This window comes from Ochotona princeps, chromosome 6, assembly GCF_030435755.1.
Source record: "Ochotona princeps isolate mOchPri1 chromosome 6, mOchPri1.hap1, whole genome shotgun sequence".
Classification (NCBI taxonomy): domain Eukaryota; kingdom Metazoa; phylum Chordata; class Mammalia; order Lagomorpha; family Ochotonidae; genus Ochotona; species Ochotona princeps.
In genome coordinates this window covers 27,748,351-27,763,099 of record NC_080837.1, presented here as the reverse complement: position 1 = coordinate 27,763,099, position 14,749 = coordinate 27,748,351, and the positions used below count along the sequence as shown (strand labels likewise).

Below are 14,749 nucleotides of genomic sequence, written 5' to 3'. Positions count from 1 at the left end.
AAGCAAAAGAAGAATGAGGCTTCCCACCTAGAATAACTACTTGCGAACTAAAAATGAACAGAGAGGAAAAAGACAATATCAAACACTAAATCAAAGAACATCTAAAGATGAACCTACAATAATGTCTGAAACTTTGGGTGTGTTTGTAACTCAAACATATTATTTTATTCCTAAGGACTTACTTTGCTATCTCATGGTACACTTGTCAACTATATCAGAAGAGAAAGGAGATATTCTTTTGATTGAAAATGAAAAAAATCACTTGTAGCATTTTAAACTCCCCACTAGCAGACAATCTATAAAGTGGTATCTCCCACAATCTTCAGCTCCTACCAAATACCCTCAGTGCTATAGAAGAAACAGCCCATTTGTGGCTGATTTCATTCAAGCAGATCAGGCACAATTCATGTCCAAAGATCCAGTGTAGGCACAGCGACCTTTGTGGGTGCACTTACAGACTTTGCTTCTTAGACCCTAGACTAAAATTGTATCTTCAACACATTCACACAGTGAGTTAAAAACTCTAAGGAAAAATGTCCAAAACTTTCACTTTGTTGATAAGTTTAATCGTATTTCTTTTTTTTTAAAAGATTTATTTATTTTTATTGGAAAGGCGGATATACAGAGAGGAGGAGACACAGAGAGGAAGATCTTCCGTCCGATGATTCACTCCCCAAGTGAGTGCAACAGCCAGAGCAGAGCCAATCCGAAGCCAGGAGCCAGGAGCTTCTTCCGGGTCTCCCATGCGGGTGCAGGGTCCCAAGGCTTTGGGCCGTCCTCAACTACTGTCCCAGGCCACAAGCGGGGAGCTAGATGGGAAGCAGGGCCGCCGGAACTAGAACCAGCTTCCATATGGAATCCCAGTGCGCACAAGGCAAGAACCTTAACCACTACGTTATTGTGCCGGGCCCTAATCATATTTTTAATACCCAGTATTCATTCCACATCCTGATAAATCACAAATGTTTAATCAACATGTAATAGTTATACAAGAATAGAACTTTGATAAATCTCTGCTTTGGCTACTAATTCTACTAGGATAGAAGTAGGAAATTTCCTTTTTTTCCCTTGAGATAAAATAAGCAGTAACTTTAATTCAGCAGAACAGCTGGACAAGCACATAAAAACAGTATCATCTGTGCCCTGATTTACAAAGAAAATACATGACTTCAAGGGTAGTTGTGGAACTATCCCTACAAGGTCACAGATAAGCGTTGCAGGAGATGGTCTTTTTTTTTTTTTTAAGCAGACTTGTCTAACAAATATTTATTGAACATCTTCTATGTGCTAAACATTGTGCTAAAAACTACAGATATAAGTGAAATAAGCAGTAATCTATGTCCTTGTTGTGCTTGTTGGTCTAACAGAAGATACAGATCAGCTGAGACAGACCAGTGAATCAGGATTATTATATGTGTGATGGGGCATTTGGAAGAAGAGAGGATTAAGGGGATTCCTAGAAATGTCATCTGATCATGGTAGTCAGAGAAGAAGGAAAAAGGAAGCAGAGAATGAAGGGAATTTTCCAGGAAAAGCAGATTATAGAAATAAAAGCACAAAATCTTCTTTCTTATAATGTGAGGAAGAACCCCAGCTGTGGGTAACTACCTAGGTTGCCTTGTACCTAGGCAAGAAATTAGAATTTTACCTAAATATAACAGGATGCCATTTCAGGGTTTTACACAGGGAGGAACAAAGCTATCCAAATAGTAAAATTGCTCTGGAAGTAATCTGGACATGGATGTAGGAAATCCACATGTAAAATTATGAAAATGCAAACAACGTTGTAGTTGTCGGCACTGGGAGAGGGAGATAGATTTGAGACATACCAAAGCAGTACAATCAACAGTACTTGACAATAAATATCCAGAGTACAAACTTAGGACTTCTCTAAAGAAAAGTTTCCTTTTTCTTTGAGAAATAAGAGTTGTCTTATTTTTCAGTCCCTGAAAAACATAGTGGGACTACCCAGTTCCATGCCTGATTAAATATGTTCACATCAAACTACCAGGGCCACAGAGTAACCTGTTCCACACTTAGGCTCCTGTATTGTAGGGACAGTTAGCAGGACCAACATGACACCCTAAGAAATGACTATCTCTTATGGAACAAGCTTGCATGTTATTCCTGTTTCTATGGAACACCCTTCAATCTCATGTTTGTATCATCTCTTGTATTTGAGTTTCTACACGGAACCGCATATTCCCATTGTCACTATTTGTTCATGGCTAGTTTAAGATAGACCACGTCAGTAAAATAGTTTTCATTGTATTGCCAAGGTCCTTTATAAAAGTTACTTAAATACCTTAAAGTTATATTAAACGCCCTAACTTTTCAACACATTAATCAAGGGTCAGTATCCACTGTCTTTGGATTCCCTTCCAGGAAATGGTCAGAAAAAAGAACTTCTCCAATTGCCACCTGATTAATCCATGTCACTACACCCCAGCTGATAACTTGACAAAATTCTCACCCCCCACCTCCATGGCTCTTCCATTAAAAAATATGTTAATGGTAACTGCTATTCTAAACTGTACTGCCTTTGAAAAGCTACTGCAAGTCCCAAAGACAAACTATTTTAACAAGAAAAAATCTAAACATTTGAGTGTTAATAGTTACTTCTTATAATATGAGGAAGAACCGGGCCCGGCGGCATAGCCTAGTGGCTGGAGTCCTCGCCTTGAAAGCCCCGGGATCTCATATGGGCGCTGGTTCTAATTCCGGCAGCTCCACTTCCCATCCAGCTCCCTGCTTGTGGCCCGGGAAAGCAGTTGAGGACGGCCCAATGCATTGGGACCCTGCACCCACGTTGGAGACCCGGAAGAGGTTCCAGGTTCCCGGCTTCGGATCGGCGTGCACCGGCCCGTTGCGGCTCACTTGGGGAGTGAAACATCAGATGGAAGATCTTCCTCTCTGTCTCTCCTCCTCTCTGTATATCTGGCTGTAATAGAATGAATAAATCTTTAAAAAAATATATGAGGAAGAACCCCAGCTGTAGGCAAGTGTTACACTACACTGTTGAACCTAGGCAAGTGTTACACTGCCTGGGAAAAAAGTAATAGTTCGAGGGCATTTGGGGTCTGGTTAATGCCAAGTTTGTGCTAACTATACCAGTGTGGCAGAATAGTTGCCTTTTCTATTGATTTGTTTATTTTAAAGATATATGAGGCAGGCAGGGGACGCCACCTTGGCGGCCAGGCGGGAGTAGTACAGATAGCCCTAGGAAAGGGGTCTGAAGACACATTGGAATGGGAGCAGCTGAAGGCATGTTTGACAGGGAAATAACAAGATATGTGGTCTGACCTTGAAGACTTCTGTAATCTTCCACAGACTGAGTCCCTGCACTTGCACGTAGGCAAGGGAGCTCAGACAGAGGGTTTAGAGCTGGGGGTGGGGGAGATGGAGAACCAGAGGACATGCTAGGTTCAGGCCAAGGCACCCACCCACATGGGAGACCTGGGCTGGGCTAAATAGCATCGCACACTGTCCACTGGCACATGCAAAAACTGGGGATAGGGGATATACCTGGCCAGCGCAGGCCACAGTACCCACTTACAAATGTGGGAGCAGGAGATGGGCCATGTCAGGCTGGGCCACAGCCTCCAAAGGCACATGTGTGATCCGGGGCTGGGAGTAGGCCTGGTCGGGAAACATGGGGAACTCTCCCGCTAGACTGAATCTCCTGTTGGTAAGCAAGAGAGCTGGGTCGAGGTATGGGCTGGGCTGGGACAGCCAACAGCACAAAATGACATGAGCAAGAGCCCAGATGGGGCACAGACCAGGTTGAGTTAGATAGTAACATCCACCGGGTCACATGGGTCTGGGGGCGGGTCAAGCCTGGCTAGGCAGCAGCACCCACTGACAAGTGACAGGAGTGGGTGTCGGTCATGACAGGTGCAAGATCTGGGACTGGGAGTAGGCCTGATAGAATTACTGGGGACACTCCCTTGCTGGGTTGCAGCTCCTGCTGGTGAGCATGAGAGCTAGGGCTGGGGATGGGTTAGGCTGGTCAAAGCAGAAGCACCAGTCAGCATGTATGTAGGCCAGGTCTGGGGGTGGGTCAGGCTGAGCTAAGCTGCAGTGCCAATGGGTATACACAAGAGCCAGATGGGATACGATAGACTAGGCTAGGTTGCAGTACATGCAAAAACCAGGGGTAGGAACGGGTGGTTGGAAGATTGCCCTGATTACGCTCCAGCACCCATTGGTGTGTGTGAAGACTAGGTTTGTGGTGGGCTGGACTGGGTTAGGTCACAGCACCCATCAGTTCACGTGAGCAATGAGGCCAGGGCAGAAATGACAAGATAGCTGCATTTGCCATTATGTGCCTTGGCTGGTGCAGGTGATGGAATGAATCTGAGCCTGCACTGGCTGGCACACATGAGAGTCAAGTCTGAAGTGACCCCAAGTGAGATTTCTTGGAGGACTCCCCGACTAGACCACTGGGATCTAACCTTGGTCACAGGGAAAATAACAAGATATGTGGTCTGACCTTGAAGTGCATGTGTCAGGACTGGGCCTCTTCAGTTGCTGATGCCTGTGCAGTGGACAGCACACCCAGATGCACAACAGGGAACATGACTGTCAGATAATCTAGGACAGCAAAGGATGCTGAGTGCCTCATTAGAGGATGGAAAGCAGAACAGGCTGTAACACTCTCCTGGCCAAGCTTTACAACATATTCCTAGGACTGTGGATGCACTAAAAGTGGACTTGGTCAGCCAATAGATGGAGGAGAGTTTTTTTTTAAACACTGATACAATGAAATAGACGATGTCTCAGAACTACCAAAGCCACTCAAGTAAACATGCTCGAAGTACTCTTCCCCACATCGGGGTCTCTAAGGTGTCATCAAATGACCATCCCCTCAGCCCTGGATGCTTATGGAGTTTGATAGCAAGGAGTAGTGGCCTTCTGTCCCTGCCCCACCCCCATCACTCTCTGCAGACACAGAGGAAAAAATAACTGAAACATTTGTCCTACCCACATTCCTCTATACCTTGACCTCCCTCGCCCTAATTGGAGATCTAGATGGGCATGCATTCCTTTCAACTATGTAAACAATAAAAAAAGAAAAAAATTATTAAAACAGTCAGGCAGATTAACATCTCTGTCTCTCTCAGTTGCTCCTCATGGATATGTGGTGAGACTACTCAATATTCAGCACAATTATTAACTGTAGCCACTGTGCTACACTTTCACTCTCCAAAATCACCTCATGTTGTAACTGCAGGATTATACCCTTTGAACACCTCTGCATCTCATTCACTCCTTAACCCCTGGGCTACACTATGAGTTTAACTTTTTCAAATTCTACATATAAGTAGATATTTGAATTGAACAGTTTCAATAAAGCCATAGTGATTACCAATCAAAAAAATATGAGGAAGAAGAAAAAAATCAGAAGTGATAAAACCAAGAACTACTCAAAGCAAATACACATTGTTTGTACAATTACACATATATGCGCAATGATATCAAGCACCCCACAGACATATTTTCTTTTCTGTGATTTACAGATCCTAGATTCATATGATCAGCAATTTTCAAATGTTTTTTAAGTGATCGTCATTGTATCTTTTATTTCCTTGGCTATATGAAAGGCGAGTTTTCTTTTTCCTCCAAGCTAGGTACAGGTTAAGCTTCCCTAATTCCAAAACCCCAAATCCCAAATGATCCAAGGGAATTCAAAAAATATCAGATTTCAGAATGTTTTTAATTTTTGTATTAGCAATGCTCAATCAGAAACTATACAAACATTCCAAAATCTGAAAAACTAAAAAATCTGACATAATTCCAGCTCTCAAGCATCTGGGATACTTTTATCTGGAGAGTGTTAAAATCTACAAATAATTGCCACTTTTCCATCATGCTCATACAAACCTCTCTAAAGGTTTATTTATTAGGATTGATTGTAGTTTTGCACTACATGACCACTCTGGAACACAGTCTTCTCCTTGTTAAAATTATATGGCATCTAAGCTCCCCTCAATTCCCAAGTACTAGAATCTAAAAGATTTGAAAGACAGAGAATCAAGATGGCAGAATAGGGTAAGGACACGTTTAAATAGATGGAGAAATATTAGCTAGTGTAAACCAGAGCGGGCACATTCCAGGAAATAGGAGAGGACAGAACAACAGCAGAGGGGTACTTGTAGACTGACAGACGCAAGAAAGCAGTGGACACAACGGTGTGGTGTTGCAGTGACTGATACCCCAGTGACATTCAGCGAGTGGCAATCCGAATTGCACTAGCAACCGGAACTTCACCAGCAACAAGGTGGGAAGGAACTTTTCACTGGGAGCTCAGGTGGTGAACCCAGACAAAGAACTGTCCATCCTGCTGGTCTGTTTGATTTGACCAGGAGCAGACAGAGCAGCAGTTCCCAGACTGGCAGTGAGGGAACAGGGTGGATTTCAGAGCCCAGACTGCCTCCTAGAGCCAAATTAGGTGCCATTTTGTTTAAGGAGGCGAGGGCTATGGACAGTACTGCATATGCACTGAGCTGGAAGTGATCTGATTTCTCGCTCAGTGAATTGCAACAACGTAGCATCCTACAGGCACCACTCAAGGTAGGTCCGGGTAGCCCTCACACCTGACGGCCAGCAGATTAAAAACTCTAGTAGTGGCACATCAGGCGCCACTTTGTACAGTGTGGCAATGGCTTGGAGACTATGGGGACAACAGTGAGCTGCACGCGTGCTGAGCTGGGAGGGAACTCAGTGCATTGCACTGTTCCCACAGGAAAAAAATACCGGCTATGGCATTGTACAGGTCGAAATAGGTCTGTGTGGCCCTCAGACGTAACAGCCAACAGGTTCCGGCAACAGCAGTATCACCAACAACCTAGCTATATAGGATACCTGGTATCTCCCTAATCCTGGAACCTGCTCCAATCAGAAGTGGGAGAAAGGTTATACAGACAATGGTGCAGCCTCAGCACGGTATCACAGGAGGTGGAGATTGGTGAGCCAGGAGTTGAGGCTACGGAGACCATGGTGGAAATCTAACACAAGAACCCAGACCTGGAACTTGCTTGAGGGAGTGGCACAAGTGAGTAAAAACAAAGAGCTGTATACCAACTGTATCTCCTATTTTCTCAATGTCTTCCTCAGTGAACTCTGAGGTTGGCAAAGGGTTTTGCTCCTTTGCAAGGGAGTCTTCAGTAATATCTATTGTGCCTTTGTCTCTTCTTTTGCTCTTGGTCATTATACTTCTGGTTATCAGATTCTTCTCTTTGGGGCAGGTTTCTAAGCTGTGTCACCCACAGGTCTACAGAAGATGAAAGATCTTCCTCTTTGTCTCTCCTCCTCTCTGTATATCCGACTTTCCAATAAAAATAAATAAATATAATGAAATCTGTAACAAGCATTTAAATTTTATGTGGTCACAGAAAGAAAAAAAAATAGGACAAAAAAGTAGGAGACAGATGGAAGTGGGGAGCTAAAAAGAGAAACAGAAGGGAGAAGGAAGACATTTATGTAGGAAAAAAAAAAAGCAGCAGGCAGGTGTGTTCTCAGTCTGCCCTGTCCATTGTGTCCCCTGCCTGCCTGAGTGACCAGTGGGGGAATCAGGTAGAAATCGTCACAGGAGACCCACACACACCTTCCCAAATGTGGCCAGACCATGCGGCACACTACACAGAGACACATGAACACACAGAGCAAGTTGACTGCTCCTGGCAGAGAAACAAACCCTTTGCTATTAGGATGGGAGACAGGAGATGACCCAAGGTTGGGAAGAAGAGGGTACTAGGTGTGTGTGTGTATCAGAGAGTCACTGTGACTCCCTCCCTAGATTATGAGCAGAGCACCACTGAGCACTCAGCCATCTTATGTCACATGCAGCTCTTGTCTTTGTCATGGAACTTCTAGCTGGGAATGTAAGGAATGGCCTCCTCCCATAGCTACCTGGGTGCATGATTTGGTGCCTCCAGACACAGAAACATGAATCCATACGAGGCTTTTCCTGTTATTTCACTTCACTCTGCACAACCACCTACTCCAGCTGAATGTGCTAGGCCATTCAGCTTTGTTTCTGATATCTGTTCCTCTTCCCTTACTCCGGGTGAGTGTGTGATTACCTAAAAAGTGGGCCGGAAACCACAAAACACTCAACGGATTTTTGCTTTCTTTTGGGAGTAAAGATTCAGTTTTAGGCTTTTGGGAACTAGCTTTTCAAGGAGCATGCAATCAAGTATCAACAGCAAAACTGCATTGACTCTAGAAAAGAACTGGTGCAGGGGAAGTGGAGCCTGCAAGAATTTATCTGGGTGAAAAATGTGCCGGTTATACATTAAACATTCTTGCAGCTGCACTGCAAAGCCACAGCAGGCTTCAGGTGCCTCTGAGAGCTGACTCACTCCTCAGTGTTGAGAGAAGAGATCCTGCTTTAAGTAAAAAGCCCTATACAAAGTTCAAGTGGGGACAGTAGTGTGTCTGCGGCCAGCAGCAGCACTCTAGCACCTCCTTCAACTCTAGGCTGCTTTTCATTGTAATGTTGGATACCACAGATATCTGTCCCTAATCATCAGGGCCTGGTGAAGCCTTCTTTATAGAATTAGCTCATTCTCCTTCTTTCCATTTTGTGTTTTTTTCTAAGGATTTTCAGGACTTACTTAATTTCGTAACTATCTTAACTTCAACACTTCCTAAATTTTAAGAACTCTAATCAAAAGTTTAAAATCAAAGGTGTTGTTCATTGACTTCTCACCCAACAAAAGCCCAGTCATCATGACAAATCCCTGAACATGCCCTTAAAAAACGACACTGGCCACTGTAGCCATAGTATCTCCTTTATTTTGATGCTTGGCTTTTCTCTGCTGATGCTACGTTTCCCTAGCTTTTCCTCTCTCAGCCCCTTCTCTGTCCTCTGAGGACTTGCACAGTGAGTTGCTAGGAGAAAGTATTCCCTCCCCCCTTGATACCACATATGAGGTTCAAGTTTTCTTACTGTAATAAGAGCCCTTTCTGCTGGGTTATTTCAAAAATAGTAAGAGTATGATAAAAAAAAAAGAGTTAAAAAAATAGCAAAACAATCACAGATAAGTATTTCATGGTTTCAGGTGAATATCACAATACATTTTCTCGTAGTTATGTGAGAGGCAGCTTCAGATTGTTACATACATGGAAATAACAGTTTCTTACTTCTTGAAATTTTGGTAAGTGAAAAATCACAGGTCCTTTGGGGCATTTATGTCCTTACATTACAAGAACCTTCTTCCTATTATGAGGATATAGACAGCACCTTAAAGAGCTGACAAGAACAAGTAATGGAGCAGAAATTCTCCACCTCTCATCAAGAATAGGCTGAACCATAGATTTTTTTGAGATTTTATTTTATTTTTATTGGAAAGGCAGATTTACAGAGAGAAGGACAGACAGAGAAAAACTTCCCATCTGCTGGCTCACTTCCCAGATGGCCACAGCAGCCAGGAGCTAACCCAATCCAAAGTTAGGAGCCAAAAGTTTCTTCATGGTCTCCTATGAGGGTGCAGGGTCCCAAGGCTTTGGGTCATCCTCTACTGCTTTCCCAGGCCACAAGCAGGGAGCTGGAAGGGAAGTAGAGTAACTGGGACATGAACCATTGCACATAGGGGATCCTGGTCCAGACAAGGCAAGGACTTTAGCCACTAGGCTATGTTACAGGGCCCAGAACCACAATTTTACCATTTCTGACTTGGCCAGTCCTTCAAAGGGCACCATGGCGAGTACTGAGCTCTACAGAATAGAGATGAGCTATTCAGAGTGGATTCATCAATGACTTTCCCAGACGTAGCAAGGTGAAAAAGCTCTACCTACCATACTTCTCCCCTCTTCCCTTTATCGCCTCCTGAGTTCCTCCCTTCTTCCCTCCCTTCTTTGTTCAACAAATAAGTAATAAGAAACAACATGCTAACTACTTTATGCAGATAAAAGATTCTGGTGTCACTGCCCATTGAGGGAAACTAAAAAGTGCAAACTTCAAATCCAGATGTAGTGATTAAAATGCAGCTTAGGATACTTAAAACCTATGATAGAGTGCCTGATTTAGATCCCAGCTACTCTGCATCTGATTCCTGATAATGGATACCTTGGGTGGCAGCAGGAGAAGGCTCAAGGACTTAGGCTCCAGCCACCCACCTGCGAGACAAGGACTAAGCATACAGCTTAGTTGTTCTGAGCTTTTGGGGAGTGAACTGGTAGTGGGTGACAGATCTTTGTCAGTCTGACTTTATATGTTTTTATCTTCTCTGCTTCTAAATCATTAGTAAATGATTCATTAAGAATACACCAGAATGCAACTGTTATAAAAGTGGTCTACTCAGGAGACCATAAAAGCATTGAAGAGCAAGAACCCAGAAGGAACTGCAAGGGGGAGATAACAGCAAAGGCTTTCTAGGGCAAGGAATGACTGAATTAACTCATTTATGATAATGTGGAGAAAATTGGGCTATGTGGAAAGAGGAAATGGGAATTAAACTATGTAGACATCTAAAGCTGGGGCTAGGGGAGAGGGGAATCATTCAAAATTGGAATATTCAGGGGACCCAATATAATGGTTCAATTGGCTAATCCTCCTCCTTCAAGTATTGGGATCCCATATGGATCTGGTTCTTGTCCCAGCTGCTTCAGTTCCCATCCATCTCCCTACTTGTGGCCTGAGAAAACACAGAGGATGACCCAAAGCCTCAGGACCATGTGCCTATGTGGGAGACCCAGAAGAAGCTCCTGTCTCCTGGCTTCGAATCAGCTCAGCTCTGGCCATTGTGGCCACTTGGGGAGTTAACCAACAGACAGATCTTCTGCTCTGTCTCTCCTCTCTGTAAATCTGACTTTCCAATAAGAATAAATAAATATTTTTTAAAAAGAGAGAGAACATTTAGTCTGGGTTGACAGAGAGAGGTATTAAGCTTTACTCTAGGGCCTGGCACCATGGCCTAACGGCTAAAGTTCTTTCCTTAAAAGCACGGGATCCCATAAGGGCACTGGTTCTAATCCCAGCAGCCCTGTTTCCCATCCAACTCCTTGCTTGTGGGCTGGGAAAGCAGTAGAGGACAGCCCAAAGCCTTGGGACACTACAACCATGTGGGAGACCTGGAAGAAGTTCCTGGATCCTGGCTTCGGATCAGCACAGCATTGGCTGTTGTGGTCACTTGGGGAGTGAATCATCAGACAGAAGATCTTCCTCTCTGTCTCTCCTCTCTGTATATATGACTTTGTGATAAAAATAAAAGATAAATCTTAAAAAAAACTTTACTCTATTTTCTGTTACAGTCATCCGTGACCTCATATGTATTTATTCTGTCCAGTCCTTCCTGTCATGATATCTATTAAGTTTTTATTTTCCACTATGTTTCATTTTGTACATTTGTCTTCTGATTTTTATTCTTGTAAAAATGTCCCCTCTCCAGTTAATCATATGAATACTAGCCATGTCTTCTTCAATATATCTAATAAGCATATTTTCAATTCATATCCAGGTTATTAACAAGGAAAATAAGTACTGTTGACCTCAGATCTTACTAATGCAGGACATAATTCAACATTTCCACCCACACTGATGTTACCTCACTGATAACCACCCATTGGGTGTTGTCATGTGCCTTGGTATAGTGTACAAGCATACACATGTCAATTTTTAGCCTATAAGCAAACATGCTTATGTGAAGCAAAATCTAGATTCTATTTTTGGGGGTGGGGTAAGTAGCCAATTTAATTGTTTTATCCTTTTATTTGATTCTAAGTTAAAAAAGAGAATACTGTGTCAATAAGATAAAGTACTTTCTCCCAAAGCTAAGTTTTACTGGACGGCTTCACTTAGACTGCAACATGTCCGTTTATTAGAGACACTAAGATTCTCCAGTGTTATCCCTCATCAAAACCACCTGCTCTGGATGATTTCTGCTTCTGCTTAGTTTCAAGAACAGAAGATTTAACACAAGAGTTGGTACTAGGCAATGAGTTCACAATTATAACACATGGCTTTATTTTTGAAGTCTAAATATTTACCATAAAGAAGGTGGAAAGTGATGCTTTAGAAAGAGCGAGAAGACTCGGGACACAGGAACAAGACACTATCTGAGGACATCTATCCTGGTAAGAAGCCTGGCATCTCACCCAGAGTTTTCTGTTCCACATACTGAGCCTATGCAACATACAGAGGTGCCAAGCAGAAATTGTATTTGTTTAAAACCTTTGCATATGAGAGTGCTCTACTTTGCCTTGTATTTTATTCCTACTGCAATCTTTGGGGTGGACAGGACTCGGGGAGGCCTAAATGAAGAGTTCATACAATAAAGAATTCTAAAGAAAGTTCTTTACTGTCAGCTGGGATGGTCTGAAAGTAAAGCAGTGGGATCATGCAGGATAAATATAAATAGTGCAGAGAAAGAAGCATTTGAATTCTAGGCTTAATAAAAATGAATTCTAGGCTTAATAAAAGAAGTAGAATTAAGGCACAGGAACAGGCTTAGCAGTGAAGAGACAGACTGGGATGCCAGGACCCCCTGACAGAGTGTGTGAATGGAGTCCTGGTTCTGGTTCAGGAGGTTCTATCTTCCTATCAATGCAGATACTAGAGGACAGCAATGCTGGCTCCAGTAGGTGGGTCCTTGCCAGACATGTGCAGCATGGGTATTATTTCTCTAGCTCCTGGCTCCAGCCCAGCCCAGCCAGTTATTACAGGGAAAGTAAACCAGCAGATGGAAATTCTGACTCTACCTCTGCCTCTTAGATAAAATTTTAAGGTGCAGACACAAAAGTAGGTAATATTAATTGAAGGAACAAATCTGTTAGAATAGATCCAGACAACTGAAAGGTTAAAAAAAAAACCCTAAATGACAAAAGAAAAAAGGCCTTAAAGTCTCAGAACCAGCTTCAAACCTCAGCCCCTGCATGCCATCAACTGGCATCTGGCATCAACAAGTCACTATCTGCAATTTTCTCATCTGTGAGGCAGTTGTGACAACGTCTGTTCCAGGCATACAATGAGGATTAGAGATCACGTGCTTGACATCACATCGACACTTAAACAGCTAAACATGGTAGTCATCAGTTATGGATTCCGGTTACTGCTACTGTCACCGGACAAAAATCCAGCTCAGAAGAGTTTCCAGTATTAGCTGTGCCCTGAGGACAGATGCCTAAAGTGCCATTCCAAACACGAAGATCTAGAGTGGAACTCCACTCACTACCCTCCTCCCCCATGCAACACACACCTCCTGCTCCTCCTGCAACATTCTCTAGATCAGTAAATGGCAACTCCAACCTGCTAGGTGTTCAGACCAAATTCATGCTGTTATTGTCAACTCTCTTTCATCTCTCATAAGCCAACTAGGCAAGACTTCACCAATTCGTTTTTCTTTTTTTTCTTTTTCCTTCTTGCCTTCTTCCCTCCTTTCCTTCTTTCTCTCTTTTTTCTTTCTTACTCTCTCCCTCTTTCTTTCATTTATTCTTCTTGAAGTTCCATAGGTTCACATACTTCTCCTTCCACCCTCCCCAATTACCTTCCCCATCACTGCTTTCCCCTATATAATTATAACGTATACTCTTTCCAAACTGTTAACAATACCTGCTGGTATGCATGTGGGAGCTGAAGGGAGCAGAGCAGCTGGTGCTCAAGCCAGCACTCTGATAAGGGACCTGGTATTACACGTGGTGGCTTAACACATTGTGCCACAACACCAGTCCATGTTTTATTGTTTTTATGGTTCACCATGCCTCAAGCAGGGAGCAGGAATTTTTGTCCTAACTGTTCACTACTGTTTCCTCTGTAGGGAACACTGCCTGCCATTTGGATGTGCTCAATAGGTCTCTACTGGTCTAATGATGAGTTTGACCTTCCCTGAATACACAAGGAGACCTCCAGGAACAGCAGTAACATGAAACACCAGAATTCACACCTGGTAAAGATGGCAGCTGGCAAGAGACAAAGCCAAAAAGTGACCCTGCAGCTTAGATGTCTACCTATAAGCCTAGGCAGGCATGGTCTACTCAGCTGCTATGGCAAGTTTTTATGAGGACACATTTATTCATAAATGCTAAATAAACCAGTAAGTTGTTGAAGCATACTTTAAAACTGCCTTTTAAAAAAGCAAAAATACAAAGATAAAAATGCTTTCAGTTAAGAAGCACATTGTATGATAGTCACAGGCATAAAAGCAACAGGAGTAGGAACCACAAAACTAAATAAATCTAAGAGTAAAATTTCAGAAATGTTCAAATAATAAATCTAATACCATTTAAAGATGCCAGTGACAAAGACTGTAAAAGCTAAGTTTTAATATTTAATATTTTCAAAGCAATACACATTTTTTTCTGATATCATTTTTAGTATTTACAAGTCCCTATGAAGCTGGTGCAATGGCTCAACTGGCTAATCCTCTGCTTCCAAGCACTGATATTCCTTATGGGCACTGCTTCGTGTCCTGGCTCCTCCACTTCCCATCCAGATCCCTGCTTGTAGCCTGGGAAAGTAACAGAGGATGGCCCAAAGCCTTGGGTTCCTGTGCCTGCATGGGAAATCTAGAAGTTCTGCTGGTTCACTCCCCAAATGGCCACAACAGCCACAGCTGAGGTGATCTGAAGCCAGGAGTCAGGAGCTGCTTATGGGTCTCTTAAAATGGGAGGATTAACCAATCAAGCCATAGCACTGTACCTCAAATAAATAAATCTTTAAAAAAGAATTCCATAGCTGAATTTGGTAATATAGCATATTATGTAAGGCTAAACTATGTTTAGTCATTTTATATTCAATATATCAGTTTTT

At 42.9% G+C, this 14,749-nt stretch overlaps 1 protein-coding gene across 4 annotated transcripts in view; it reads right to left on the bottom strand.

Annotated features, from left to right (window-relative positions):
* The window catches only part of MYO5A (myosin VA), a 178,140-nt gene that overhangs the window by 97,960 nt on the left and 65,431 nt on the right, over positions 1–14,749 (bottom strand). The gene's annotated exons all lie outside the window — the stretch shown is intronic.